The 14,107-nt window shown below is 45.6% G+C and overlaps 1 protein-coding gene across 6 annotated transcripts in view; it reads left to right on the top strand.

Moving 5' to 3' along the window:
• The window catches only part of mylk4b (myosin light chain kinase family, member 4b), a 279,264-nt gene that overhangs the window by 205,685 nt on the left and 59,472 nt on the right, over nucleotides 1-14,107 (top strand). The gene's annotated exons all lie outside the window — the stretch shown is intronic.

The following is a 14,107-nucleotide window of genomic DNA, read 5'->3' as shown; positions in this document are numbered from 1 at the left end:
AAGCCCAATAAGATTCTAGAGCTGAAAATGCCATACCTTTAAATGTGTGGATGAGTGTTTTGCATGGCGTTCCCATCGGTAGCAGGACTGGTGCAGAATGGTAACCCAAGAAAAGAGGTAAAGACAGGATGGGATCATTGAATGAAATGTCAGTCTGCTGGTTAGCTCATTCAGTTAAACAAAACTATTAGACTGTACAGGAACAAATTAGGCTCTAAGGGAGGAATTTTAACCTAAAAAAACGGGTGGGTTGGGGTCGTGGGGTTAGTTAAATTGTTAAAAATCAGAATTCCGACCTGAACCCGCCTCCAACCCGCCCACCTCCGGTTTTAACGGAGGTGGGACGGGGGCGGGCTGCCACCCTGCTGCCAGGAGGCGGGACGTCAATTTAAATATTATAATGAGGTGGGAAGCCTCTTCTTTAACCTCTATTTTGTTTTTAACTCTATCTAGTCGGGTTGTACACACTTCGTAAAACCCGGCAGTTACAGCAAGGCGAGGACTGCTGCATCCAGGAGGGGCGTGCCTTCATACCTACCTCCTGGATCCAGGGTCCCTGCCTAACCCATCCTCCACAATCGGAGACCCCCTCACGACGCCTCCGATCACCACGCCCAGGCCTCCCCCGCCCCGGCACTAGGCCTCCGATCAGCCCGCCCCCAGGCCTCTGATCCCTCCAAGAGGCATCCCCCCCTCCGCTCCTCCGGCCTTCCCCACGTTCCTCCTGGCCCCGATCTTCTGCAGAACTTCCCCTTGCTCCTCCAGCCGCCACGCGGCCTCCAATGTTCCTTGCGGCCCCCGATGATCCTCGCACCCCCCCCCCCGCCCCGATCGTTAGCAAACCCCCACCATGTTCCCCCGGCCAACCCCGGCTTCCCCGCGATCCCTCCCACCCTCCTCTGTGCGGCCTAGTGCCGCAGGCCTACCCGCCTGCTGCCAGCCAGCCTCTCAATCCGGCTGGCTGCGGGTGGGAAACAGAGGCCTCACATGCAAATCAGGCCCTGCTGATAAAGTCAGCAGGGTCTGCAGGAAACCCGTTCTCCCGCGTTTCCCGACTGCCTTGAAGAACCCCGCCCCCATCCCGCCTTACCCATTAAAATCCAGCCCTGAGATTGCAGGTATATTGCCACTTTCATTTCAGCAAAATAGCAGTTGCTGGTACAAATTAAGATGAATTTGCCGTATAACTCAGCTTTCAGGTCTCAAGCACACTAAAGCTAGCCATTGTGAGAGCTCTCCAGCAGGCCACTTCACATTGCTTTAGAGTTGAAACTGGGTGCAGTATAACTCCAGTCTGACAAATAGATACATTCTAAAAGCTGCGGATTGTCCACCGGACCCCCAAGTATGCAGGTTAATAAAGCCATAAGGTGAGGTGAGAGTGACTGCCCTTGCCATCAAGGCAGCATTTGACCGAGTGTGGCATCAAGGAGCCCTAGTAAAACTGAAGTCAATGGGTATCGGGGGAAAACTCTCCACTGGCTGGAGTCATACCTAGCACAAAGGAAGATGGTTGTGGTGGTTGGAGGTCAATCATCTCAGCCCCAGGATATCGCTGCAGGAGTTCCTCAGGGCAGTGTCCTAGGCCCAACCATCTTCAGCTGCTTCATCAATGACCTTCCCTCCAACATAAGGTCAGAAATGGGGATTTATTAGAATAATACCAGAACTGAGAGGTTATACCTCTCAGGAAAGATTGAACAGGCTGGGGCTCTTTTCTGTAGAAAAGTGAAGACTGATGAGTGACATGATAGAGGCCTTTAAGATTATGAAAGGGTTTGATTTTAGGGTAGACGTAGAGAGGATGTTTCCACTTGTTGGTGAGACCAGAACTAGGGGCCATAAATATAAGATAGTCACTAATAAATCCAATAGGGAATTCAGGAGAAACATCTTTAGCCAGAGTGTGCTTAGAATGTGGAACTTGCTACCACATGGAATAGTTGAGGTGAATAGTATAGATGTATTCAAGGGGAATCTAGATAAGCACATGAGGAAGAAAGGAATAGAAGGATATGTTGGTGGGATTAGATGAAGAGGAGTGGGAGGGGGCTCGTGTGGAGCATAAACACCGGCATGGACTGGCTGGGCCGAATGGCCTGTTTCTGTGCTGTAAACACTATGTAATACTTGGTGATTTCATGGCTAATTCAGTGATGGCTGAAGTGGGCTAACAGTCCTGCTCATCATGAAGCACCAAGTTCAGAAACATAAAAAAATTCTGTATTTTGAGGCTAGTAGTGTGTAAGATCATCATTAGATCTACTAATTTGAAGCAATATCCCGTAAATTGGTCCCACTCTGAAGTTACCAATCTTTTTTTCCACTTGTTTATTCCATTAGTGAGGTTTGCAAATATAAATGGGCGCTGGAGGGACTTAATGGTCTGACCTTTGGAAATTTACCTCTTAAAGATGTGTTGGACTTGTTACTTGTGATTTCAATTTTTTTTGCATTATTGGTCTGTAGTTTGAGTGTTGCTATATTTCCTGCAGTAGTTCAGCCCTGGTTATTTGTATTGGAAAGTTTTTTCCCCACTACTTGTCCTTAAACCGTTTTGTTGTCAGCTGTATAGTTCACTTGCAGCAAGCCAAATAGTTACCATGGGAATTCTTTGAACTATTTTTGCCTTCAGATCAAAAGACAAAACAGAAAGCCTGAAAGGGGCCTGGGAACAAGATCTGGGTTACTAGATCATAGATGAGGAATGGGGAGAAGTGTGGGGGTAGCCCTCACACTACGACCTCCAATAGAACACATGAGACCCGGCTCAAGGTTATTCACCAAACATACCACACCTCACAGATGCTTCACAAACTCCACCAAAGAATGACCGCTGTAGGAACTGTGGTATTGTCACACACATTCTGGTTCTGTTCTGCATTCAGCTGTTACGGGCAGCTGTCCAGGAAGGCATAGACAACATGACAGGCTTCATAATCTTGACTGAGCCAGGCCTATAACCCACAAGTGAGTTCCCCCATCTTCCAATGGAGATTGTCAATAGCAACCGGTCAGAGCATCTGGAAGAGAGGAGAGGAGGCTGTCAGAACCGATCAGATTCATTACAGGGTAGAAATGGAGGCTACCATAACTAGTGCTTTCTAAACCCACCACCGCTGTAAACTCTGTTTTTGCGTGCTGAGATCACCTGTCTTATGGCCTACGTTTAGGGCTGGTTTTGAGCTGCCGGGCGTTTATGAATTTGTTGGTCAACATTTCCTAGTTTTCTAGGTTTACAAGTACAGTGTACGACCCCTTTCTATGTAAGCAGGATCCTTGATATCTTCCGATTCATCTGATTCCGAATCAAATCATCCCAAATAACACATTGTTCCAGTATATGCACAGCCATGCCAGCAAGCTCAGTGTACGTTGTATTATCTGATGACTCCACTTCTCCTAAGGAAAATTAAAAACATTTTTAAAAAGGCAAGAGTTGTGAAATATGCTATCAGGGAAGGTCCTGGCCAGTATCTCTTCCACAATGATAGACACCTCTGCGTTGTTAAAATAAGCCTTTGTCATTCATTACTGGATTATAATTTATAAAAACATAGAATCATAGACTGATACAGCACAGAAGGAGGCCATTCGGCCATCGTGCCTGTGCCAGCTCTTATAAAGAGCTATTCAGTTAGTCCCATTACCTGGGTTGATAATCCAGAGACCATGGCCGCGATTTCCCCAACCTCGGTGGGTCCGTGGCAGGCAACGTCGGTGACGTGTCCTGACCTGACTGCTGGCTCCATCCCGGCCTCCAACATGACTTTCCCCTGATTGGGCTTGTTAAGCCTGCCCAGCAAGTTTCCCAGTCCAATTGAAAGAAGCGGGTCTGATGACATAAGTTGATGACACGTCATCAGCTGGTTTCCTTAAAGGGACCATGCGCAAATTGATTTTGACAGTTGTCCTGTCAGTCTTCTACAACATTGAGGTGCTGCAAACACTGACAAGCACTGCACAAAGGTGCACAGCTGCACCCAGGCTCTCCCATGACACCCTCAATACACTTATGGAGGGAGTCACAGCACACAGGGAGGTTCTCTTCCCTTCTCATGGGCGGAATAGACCTCCCCAGGAGATCAACACGACCTAGTTGCACATTGCACAGGAGGACACAAGCAGGGATGTCGTCAGGAGGACCAGGCTGCAGTGGCACAAACCTTTCAATAATCTCAGTAGATCATGAAACGTTACTGCAAAGCCACACTCAACCTCATCCTGCTGTGCCACTCATCATACCCCATCACTCTGCCTTCCCTACCCTACTCCTGCATATCCTTACTCACACCAACTTACCTTGGACCTCCACCCATCCCTCTCTATCTACAGTATCACTTCCCCATCTCACTAGCCACCTCTCACACTCACCCTCATCTTAGTCCGCTCATACCAACTAACAACACACTTGTGTGTTTTAGCCAATGTTCATGTGAAGTTTCTGTTAATGTGATGTCAAACATTGAAACCTTTATTTTCAACACTTGCATTTTTGGACAGATTTGTGTGCACCTTTGGAAATGGCTTAGTAAGTTGCAGTGAATGGTGGGACATAACGGTACCCCCTGCAATGGTGATGAGCGTGAAAGGAATGGCTTGGACATTGTCAGGATGCTTTATGGTGTTGGTGTGGGGTAGTGCCAATCTGGCACATCATGTGGCAGCCAGAGTGTATAGCGTCAAGTGAAGTAAATCTGGCCATGGGTAGGCCATCGCTGGCGTCCTGGGCAGCAATGTGGTTGGGTGCTGATGCCATCTGTCTTGTGCAACATCTGTTGATTGCGGAGAAGGTTGGTGTTGTTGCTGGTGTGCCCAGTGATGCTGGTGTTGGGGCTGATCGTGGTGGGATTCTGAGGACCAAGGTGAGATAACTTCAAGGGCACTGATGCTGGTGTCATAGATGACAAATGAGGTTGAGATGACAGAAGCGATCTGTCAATGGTGAGAGAGGTTGTTCCAATGAGGTGACACTGGATAGAGAGTTTGCTCCAAACACTTGCAGCCTGCATTATGCTCAATCTGTCTTCAAAATGCAGTAAGCAACAGCTTCTGAGCTTGGAAAGTGAACAGCTGTGAGATGGGAGCTTTTATAGCACATTTGCAGCTGTCAAGTAATGAGATGATCCCATGGTCATACAACTCCCGATCTGCTTACCTGACGTGATCCCCGAGCAGTGTCGACCCCGTTGGCGATCTCGTGAAATGTAAAGGTGAGCTCAAAATACTTTTTAATGGGCTGTTAACAAGGTCATACTGGCGTGAATTGCCTCCCCCGCCGTTGCGTGTCGGGTCTGTTCAGCCCTGACAGACCCAACATCATTAAAGATCCTATGGCACTATTTGAAGAAGAGCGGCCAGTTCTTTCAGTATTCTGGCCAACATTCGTATCTCACCAACACCACCAAAAATAGATTAACTGGCCATTCATCTCATTGCTGTTTAACTTTAGCTAATACGTTTAACAGAATCCAACAATGGAGTAGTTATCTTTCGAAAGGATGATTTCTTAATTTTAATACATTATTAAGGCATTACAATAAGTGCTATCATGATTCAGGTAGTGCCGAAATAGCGGGCATTAAGGAGCTGAATTTTGCGGCTAGGATCTCTTGACTGTTTTCCTATAGCAATGATTTTGAACAAAATGTTGCTTTAAATGTTGTATTTTAAAAGCATACTGCGTTCCTGCAAGTATAAAAGGTAGTTAAGATGCTTATGAACTAGCTTTGATATTGTTTCTTCATAGACGTTAAATAATAAACAATTGGTAGCCTGTCTCCATAATTGATTAACAGCTCACATCTATTGTGTTGGAAGATTTTTAATCTCATCCTGACTGAACAGTCAAGAATAAAGCAGGATGTTACACACCGAAAAAGCTGTGTAACATTTGCAACCGAGACTCTGCTTCATATGTTCTGCTGCTGCAAGCCACAATGTGCCTGTGTTTCAAGGACTCAATCAGTGAGTGAGTAGAGGGACAAAGAATAATGAAAAAGCCATTAGGCCAGAGAGGCCTAACTTTACCCTTTCCAACTCCCTCGGTTGCTTCCAGGCCCACGGGGGTTCTGTGGGGCTCTCTCCTCACCCAAGCACTCTGTCCAGTTCTTTTCTTATGTGAGCCACTGAACATGCAGGTAGCTTCTGTTATACCCTGCAGCATTTCATTCACCATGGCAACTGTAGTGCACCTGCCTCCACAATCTGTGGACAGATTGCATTGACACTTTCTGTCACCTCCATTCACATTGCTGTCATACTGCTGTTCAGAGCTGGATACCCCTCACCACCAGAAAGGACAACCCTTCTGGTCATCACCTTCTGGAGATGAATTTCCAGCGCTGTATCTTGAAGTGGCATTATTTAATTGCTTGGCCTTGTTGTGCTTCTTCCCCTCAGTAGCAGTACAGCTTTAAGGTGAACAGCATCCACAAAAAAACAAGATAAATCCAACCAGCCAATTACTGCCCTATCAGCTTCCTCCCATTCATCGGCAACATGATAGAAGAAGTCACCAATAACCTGATCATCTGGGCTCCTCCAGAACCATTCGGCTCCAGACCTCATCACAGCTTTGCTGCAGATGTAGAAAGAGTTGAGTGTCAGAGGAGAGGTGAGAGTAGCTGTCCTGGACATCCAGGCATCAGACAGAGTATGGCACCGAGGAGCTCTAGAAAAAACTGAAGTTGAAGGCCAAACCCTCCAATAGCTGGAATAGCTGTGGTTGTTGGTGGCCTGTCATCACAGCCCAGGACATCACTGCAGGAGCTCCTCAAGGAAGAATCCTAGGTCCAACTACCTTCAGCTACTTCATCAATGGCCTTCTCTTTATTATAAGATCAGGAGTGGGGCTGTTTGCTGGTGATTCCATAGTGATCAGCCCCAATCACAATCCCTCCCTCACTTCTTCCTGGCACCTTTCACCCCCAACCCCCTCATCCCAGTTCCTACTGGCATCTTTCAACCTTCTACTCGTCTGCAAGTTCGTACTGACAGGTTTCACCCCATCGCATCCTTCCCCCTCAGTTCGTCCGCCATTCCTTCAGTTCATAGGAACATAGGAACAGGAGTAGGCCATTGTGCCCCTCGAGCCTGCTCCACCATTCAATGAGATCATGGCTGATTTGCGACCTAACTCCATATACCCGCCTTTGGCCCATATCCTTTAATACCTTTGGTTAACAAAAATCTATCAATCCCAGATTTAAAATTAACAATTGATCTAGCATCAATTGCCGTTTGCGGAAGAGAGTTCCAAACTTCTACCACCCTTTGTGTGTAGAAGTGTTCGTGCTGGGAGCTTCCACTCTGCCTCTCATCCCCCTAGTTTCCACTGTCATTCTTCTTCCCTCCCATTCCCAGCACTGCTCCCGTTCCTCCCTCCTGCTGCTCTGGGGTTGAATCGCAGGTGTGGTAGGAACTCTCGCAATAGTTCAAGACCTAAGACAAGGGAAAGGGAAATCATTCAGTGTACCCGCTACTGATCCCTGTCCAGTGGAGCAAGGTCATCTGCCGAGAAGGATAATAGCCACTTGATCAAAGTGCCAGCGATGTCAGCTTTCATTGAACTGTACCCCAGCCTGGATCAGTGGCAGATGAAAGAAAAAAATTGGTGGGGGGAAGGAAAAAAAACAGAATTTTGTTTTATTATTTTGCAACTATTCTACTCCAATTCTTGAGGAGCTAGTTTGTTTAATGGAAGCTCCTGAAAGCAAACTGTTTAACTCTAGTCATTGAGCTTTAAATATTTCATTTCTTTTATTTCCCAGGCATAAATGAAAGCAAGCAGACATTTGTTTTTAATTTAAGTAGTATTGCTTCTTTAAAATTAAATCAGTAAAAAAAAAGGGGATGGCCCTGAACCAGAAAACAGCCCTAATCTGCTTAATCTCTCAGTGCATTAACCAATAATTAAAGCGAATCCGTGAATTGCATACAACTGAGTCTGGTGCCAAAATGAGTCGAACTTCTGGCACAAAATTATTTAATTACGGAATGAACATTGTGAACTTTTTTATTTTTAGCAATGGACATCTGTTCCACTCACTATTTGTTATGTGATTCTCCATCTCAATATTGATTGGCCTTGCTGCGTTTAATGACTCATTAAAAACTGTGTTGTGGAGCAACTGTGCTCAGAAAATGCCGACTCTGGCCTTACATTCAAAAGTCAACTTAGGTTGGGTGTATATTTCAATTCGAAGTTTTAGAATAGAAGTAGCAGCGCACATACTCTGCATGATTGATGTGGTGCGGGATTAAACACTGTGGGTTAAGCTACTACGTGATGTATTTTGTAAATCTGACCTTGATATCATTACTTGTTATGCAATTATATTAGGATCAAATGTTTTAGAGGTGTTTGGGTCTTGATCTCCAGCGAAGTTGTCCCAATGCTGTCTTTGCAGTCTGACACCTGTTTCCAAAGGATGGTTGATACCCAGGATTAAGATCAGTACTATTGCAGTTCATAGGAACTTTTTTTAAATTATTTGCTTATGGGATGTGGACGTCGCTGGCAAGGCCAGCATTTATTGCCCATCCCTAGTTGCCCTTGAGAAGGTGGTGGTGAGCCGCCTTCTTGAACTGTTGCAGTTCGTGTGGTGAAGGTACTCCCACAGTGCTGTTAGGTAGGGAGTTCCAGCACAGAAGGAGGCCATTCGGCCCGTCATGCCTGTGCTGGCTCGTTGAAAGAGCAGTCATGTTTAGTCCCACATCCCTGTTTTTTGTCCGTAACACTGTAAGTTCCACATCCTCAAGTACCTGTCCAACTCCCATTTAAAGTTATTTATGAAATCAGCTTCCACCACCTTTTCAGGTCGAGCGTTCCAGATCCTGACAACTCTGTGTGTGTAAAGATTTCTCCTCTCCTCCCCTCTTGACTTTTTGCCAACGATTTTAAATCTATGACCTCTAGTTATTGGCCCACTCGCCAGAGGGAATAGTTTTTCTCTCTCTACTCTATCAAAACCTCTCATCATCTTGAAAACCTTTATTAGGTCACCTCTTAACCTTCTCTGTTCCAAGGAGAACTGTCCTAACTTTTCCAACCTCTCCTGATAACTGAAGCCCCTTATCCCTGGTAACATCCTGGTAAACCTCCTCTGTACCCTTTCTAAGGCCAGTTAGAATGCTTATTCAGAAAGGTTGCACTGCCGAGCTCTGTGAATCACTAAATGTTGCCAGGCACCACAAGTAATTACGGGACTTGGGACACCTCCAGGATTCTGTCACCATAACATATCCATGTGCAGAGCAGCAAGCTAGACTGATACTTGAGATTTTTGAATATTAAGGGAATCGAGGGATATGGGGGCTAATGCAGGAAAGTGGAGATGAGGTAGAAGATCAGCCATGATCTTATTGAATGGCGGAGCAGGCGCGAGGGGCCAAATGGTCTACTCCTGCTCCTGTTTCTTATGTTCTTAAATCTCCTTTGCTAACATTGGAGGAACTCGATGGCGTTAACGTATAGTAGACTCTGCGTATATGTATAAGAGGGTAAGCTGAACATCATAGGGCAAACAGACAAAAAAGAGGAACCCACGATGACCTTACTCAAGATGGTCTGTGGGGAAAAATAAGTAACCGACCGCTGACTTGAAAGTAGGAATTAAAAAGGAATTTATCTTTGCACAGTCAATCCACGATAATGTTAATGACAGATTTCTTAAAAATAAACACGGAACTTCTGTTGACGTTGCAAGACATTTCACAGACTATTACTTGTCAAATTATTGAAGTTTTTAAGGGCTTCTGATTTATATTTTTAGCTCTTACAGAAGTTCTCCAGTAAGCAGCCGTAACGCCCTCCTTGGAAAATGTTGACCTCTTCAATGTTGTGGAGGACGGGCATCAAGCCTGCTGAACACTCGAGAGAGAGATCCTTTTGGTAGCACTGTGCCAAGAGGCTGAGAACGCTTAAACGGTTCCATTAGTTCTACCTCAAAATTGCTGAAAATTACAAATCAGCAGTTTCCTGCTACACATGGACTCGTAATGAGAGAGGGCTTGTATATCAAAACTTTTTTATGAGGCAAGTGCCATCCCTGAGAATTGCCTACATTGTGATTTGTAGAAAAATTCAAAAAACAAAGCTGCAGCAGTTCTGAGCATGAGGCCATTAATGCAGAAAACTGGGCGGGAAGGCAGTTCAAATCATCCGTGGGCCTCGCCCGTTAATCTCCTGCAGGCTTCAATTTTAACCTGCTCTTCAGAGCGAGCGGGAGGGACACCGACTAGAAACCGGCAGGGCCACTTCTTTAAATATGCGGATCGGGCTCCAATGATGCCATCGGGGGCCCGGCTGCCCTTTTAACTGTGGGCCTGAGTGGGGAAACGGTTGTGGCTTTCCTGCCAGGTCCGCCTAACAGGAGGAGTCAGGGCCAAGAAGAGGCCCGAAAAGGTACAACTTTTTTTTTGAAACCTATTTGACTTTCCTTGTGGGGCCAGGAGGAGCAGGAGCTCGTGGATTCTTTCATCATGCACCATAGCAAGCATGACATACTGTGACTGAGGCACTTAAAAAACAACCCCTACCATTAATTTGAAGTTGCCTTGCCCGCTGTCGGGGATTCCACTTGGCTGCCTTGTAGCATCCTGAGCATCAGTTCAAATTTGCAATGTAAGAACTCTTTTTTTTCCCATGTTCCCCTTCGCTCAACTTTTCCAGTTGTGTTAGTCTTCTGAAAATGTCCATTACAGTTGGCTTTCTAAGCAATTAGCACATAATATCTGATTAGATTAGGTTCCACTCAAACATGCTGCTAGGAGAAAGAAAAAAAATTCTTCCCCCCCAAAAACTTTTTAAAAGTACTTAATTTTTTTTCATAGTCTCTGCTGAAATCTAACGTAAAAACAAATAAGCCACCAAGGAGCCTTTTATAAGCTCGGTGTTTCCCTTGAGTCCCCTCGAAAGGGATAAAAGGAGCACCCAGCTCAAGCCTCTCCAAGCAGACAGAAATCTGCGATTGGGTTCATTTAGATGTATAAAAATATTTAACTGCAGTTTTTTGGCTCATTTTTGGTGAGGCCACTTTAGGCCAGTCTAAAATGCCTGCTGTAAAACTGTACTCAGTGCTAACTCAGCAAAGTGCATCTACATGGCTCTGAGTCATATTTTCCAGTCCCCGGCATCAGTTCTGCTCCTGCTGCACCAGCCTTAGAAACTGGAAAAATCTACCAAGGAGTGGTCTGTAGCACAATAGATTAGAGTTGATCATCACACTTCCATTTGGGCATTCCCAGTTAATAATTGAATGGCTTAAACTACCTGTTATTACAACAAATGCTATTGTCTTTACCTGCCCTTGGGAACCTTTGCAGCGCCATTGTTAACCCAGCCGCTTTTTTAGTCCAGCCAGGCTCTTTCATTCCCCCAAGATATTGTTTCAATTTCCTTGACGTCTCTCCTTCCTTTCTATTACATAAGAACATAAGAAATAGGAGCAGGAGCAGGCCATTCGGCCCCTCAGGCCTGCTCCGCCATTTAATGAGATCATGGCTGATCCGATTTTGGCCTCAACTCCACTTTCCTGCCCGCTCCCCATAACCCTCGACTCCCCTGTTGCTCAAAAATCTGTCTATTTCAGCCTTGAATATATTCAATGACTCAGCTTCCACAGCTCTCTGGGGTAAAGAATTCCAAAGATTCACGACCCTCAGAGAAGAAATTCCTTTTCATCTCTGTCTTAAATGGGCGACTCCTTATTCTGAGACTATGCCCCCTCATTCTAGATTCCCTGACGAGGGGAAACATCCTCTCAGCATCTACCCTGTCCAACCCCCTCAGAATCTTATATGTTTCAATAAGGTTGAGCAGGTTAGGCCTATACTCAATTAGGCCAATGAGTATAGGCCTAACCTGCTCAACCTTTCCTCATAAGACAACCCTTCCATCCCAGGAATCAACCTAGTGAACCTTCTCTGAACTGCCTCCAATGCAAGTATATCCCTCCTTAAATAAGGGGACCAAAACTGTACGCAGTACTCTAGGTGTGGTCTCACCAGCGCCCTGTACAGTTGTAGCAAGACTTCTCTACTTTTATACTCCATCCCCCTTGAAATAAAGGCCAACATTCCACTTGCCTTCCTAATTACTTGCTGCACCTACATGTTAACTTTTTGTGTTTCATATACGGGGACACCCAAATCCCTCTGTACTGCTGCATTCTGTAGTCTTTCTCCATTTAAATAACATTTTTATTTTCTATTCTTCTTACCAAAGTGGATTAACTTCACATTTTCCCACATTATACTCCATCTGCCAAATTATATCAGTGTTTCCTAAACAACCTATATCCCTACATATTGAATTCTTCTGGGGTAAGCCATGTTTCTTCAGTCATTGTGACATCAAATTTTCCTTCTGCTGCATATACTTCCAATTATCCACATATGCTTCCAGCATTTTATATCTAATGCCCCTAGCAGTCAGTCAAGGCACGTCATAGCATTCATTACTTTAGTCTTAGGTCTTTTTAGCCACCATAGACAGTTAGGGGGGAAAATTCGGTTGCTTTCGCCTTCCGTTAGCGCCCTGCATTCTGAGAGAGTGAGAGAGACTTCTGGAGAGATTCAACGCTGTGTGAAGGAGTTTTGGACACTGAGCAGCACTTTGCAGGTTCATTTTGATTTGACCTTCCTTGCATCGATTTAGAAGAGACTATGGGGGCTGCACGCTGAGCTCTTTCCCTGGGTCTCTCCATTGTTCTTTCCAGCAGAATTGATGTACAGGTCTCTCCAGGCCGAGATTCAAGGTTGCAATGAGCAGGGTGTGGATGGAGAGCAAGATCGACCCTCCCCTTTAAGAACTGGCCAACGCCAGTCTGTCTATGTTCCATTGCTGACTGACATCACATAAGCTTCGCCAGCGCTCTGAGGTAACACCTCACTCCTCGGCGTTAGTGCCTTAAGAGAGGTGTGTAGCACCTGGTTTAGCGCTCCAATCACCTCCAGGGGTGATAGAAGCCAAGCTTGCAGTCGGAGGTGATAATTAGCGCCAAGCGCTAAACTTTGCGCCCGGCTGATAATTGCGCCCCAAACAGGGCGATACCGAATTTCTCCCCCTTACAATGTTACATTTATTTCCTGCTATATCTTATCTTCTGCCAGGACTGCTCCCCAAGTCCTGCTTTACCTCCGAATATATATCATTAAAAAATATTCTTAAGTCATTGCTTTATATCATTAGTTAATCTCTTTGGAGTAAATTTTCACCTAATTGCTCCCAGCGCAGAGCATTGCACACCAGCAGGGGTTTGATTTTGACTTTCGGGTGGCTGGTGAGTGGAGTGCACTGGGCGGCCGAGGGGGGGGAGTGTATTGTCCGGCCGCCGGGCAGTGTGTACTGGGCAGGTGCCCATTGCAGCGGCACAGAGGCGGCCACGGTTTTGACGCCTCTTTTGAATTTGGTGTCTCCTCAGCCTCAGGAATATCGGCTGGCTGGGATGTTGGCGGGGGCCTCACAGGTAGGTGCTCTGAGGAGGGGAGGAGGGACACGATGCTGAGGCCAGGCGATGCCAAGCAAACAGCAGCCCACAGTATTTTTGTGGAGCCAGGTGGAGCACTCCTGCTCCTACAAACCCCACAAGATATCACTGTTCCAAATTTTTCTGGATAATTTCCTGATTGGAATGCCAGTGCACATGAGCAGAGTAGAGCGTCGTAATCTCCACCCATGTGTCCCTTAAAATTGCAATCAGAGTCCTAACCATGTCATTAGGACCTGGATTTATATGGGAAAGAGGATATTACAATACCCATTTGTTATAAATCTCATCATCATGAAGAAACGACTCATGAAATAACACTGGATGGCCAGCTGGTGGCGCCGTCCAAGGAGTCTAAATACTCGGGCGTGGGCCCAGCTTGCCCAAGGACATTTTGTAAGACAAGGAACTAGTGAAGGACAACTAGACCTCCATGTTTTGAAACAAGTTGATTAAAGCCTTGCTTTATACTCGAACCAAGTGCGTAGTGAGTTTTATTACATCATCATTGATCTCAATTCCATATTTTTTCACTTCACTTTAAACACTTCTTGGAGCAAAGAAAGTTAATCTCTTCTTGTTTAGAATTTCTGACCACTTTTAAATTATTTTCC

The sequence above is a fragment of the Somniosus microcephalus genome, chromosome 5 (genome assembly GCF_052327205.1).
Source record: "Somniosus microcephalus isolate GS21.2 chromosome 5, FLI_Smic_1.0, whole genome shotgun sequence".
Taxonomy (NCBI): domain Eukaryota; kingdom Metazoa; phylum Chordata; class Chondrichthyes; order Squaliformes; family Somniosidae; genus Somniosus; species Somniosus microcephalus.
The sequence above is the reverse complement of the archived record's forward strand: the minus strand, read 5'-3'. Positions and strand labels throughout refer to the sequence as shown.